We start from the raw sequence: 1,288 nt of genomic DNA on the forward strand, positions 1-1,288 counted from the left end.
TAGCTGCTGACCTCTTAACCACTGCGCCATCAGGGCAGTTACAATTAGCAAAGGACAAATACCCAAACACACAGCAGCAGAATAGCTGGCTTCACTGATCTGACACTTCATTTTTCACAGATTTCCAATCCCAGCTTACTGTGTTTAGCAAAAAGAGGGTGTCTCTTTTTTTATTATCTCTCCTGTCTCCTTTTTAAAAAATAGTTTAGCTTATACTTACCTGGCAGGGGAGATACCGTGATCATGAAGGTGATTTCCCCGGGGCGAGGTTCATCCGTTTCACCCCAGGTGTGCTGACCCCTGTGATTTCTTCACATGTGGGAAACTCGGCTGCATAATTTGTGCTAGTGGGGAACTACGTTTGCACTTTCCTCTGCAGGAAAAACATAACTTAGCTATGTTTTTTTCCTACTTCATTCCTACTTTCTGTGACTGCACATCTTGCATTGATTTTGTTTTTTGGGAAGTAATCTATCTGTTCCTATCATTTCACTTTTGTCACTGTTTTTCTTCTCTGTAATCAGGGATGAGGTGATATACAGAGGCACACCACTATGAGAATAATTAGGACAAATTAATGGTGATTAAATGTCATCACATGGAAGCATGTTATATTTGATAGTAGGTACACGCCTATGAAAATTTTCTAGTTAAAGCAATTTGTTTTAATATTTTAAATAAAGTAATAAATTTAATTAACAACATAATTTTTAAAGTCGTGAGGGAGATTTCTGTTGAGCACTGATTATTTCCAGGTATTTTACACACCCTATATAATTTAATCCCACAGCAACTTTGAAAAATTAGTTCTATTATGAAGTTATCCCCATTTTATAGCTGACAAAATTTGAAGCTTAGCAAGATTTAGTAATTTTCAAAGCTAAAAGGTGGAGCTGGGATCAAAATTCAGATTCATCTAGATCTTAGGTCGGTGCCTGAAACGGCATATCTGTTCCCTATGCCGTTAACCAGGATTAGTGTTTTATTAAGGTGGTAATAAATAAATCCATTAGGATTAACTTGTAACTATTGTGTTCCATGGCTTGTCATATTTTGAATGTGGGGTCTGTGTGTCTGGCTTTATTAAAGAGTCAGGCTGTTGAGTCACTTAACTCTCATGGCAGGTAAAGGGATCAGCTACATGTATCCAACATGTCTTAGTCATCTAGTGCTGCTATAATAGAAATACCACTAGTGGATGGCTTTAACAAAGACAAATTTATTTCCTCACAGTAAAGTAGGCTAAAAGTCCAAATTCAGGGGATCAGCTCCAGGGGAAGGCTTTCTA

The 1,288-nt window shown here is 37.6% G+C and overlaps 1 non-coding gene across 1 annotated transcript; it reads left to right on the forward strand.

The window, feature by feature from the left end:
- The first annotated feature begins 212 nt into the window (after positions 1-212).
- Positions 213-376, forward strand: LOC126081318 (U1 spliceosomal RNA). Its single transcript, XR_007518364.1, has one exon. It is a non-coding gene; the product is annotated as a U1 spliceosomal RNA (small nuclear RNA).
- Positions 377-1,288: the final 912 nt, after the last annotated feature.

This window comes from Elephas maximus, chromosome 7, assembly GCF_024166365.1.
Source record: "Elephas maximus indicus isolate mEleMax1 chromosome 7, mEleMax1 primary haplotype, whole genome shotgun sequence".
Lineage (NCBI taxonomy): Eukaryota > Metazoa > Chordata > Mammalia > Proboscidea > Elephantidae > Elephas > Elephas maximus.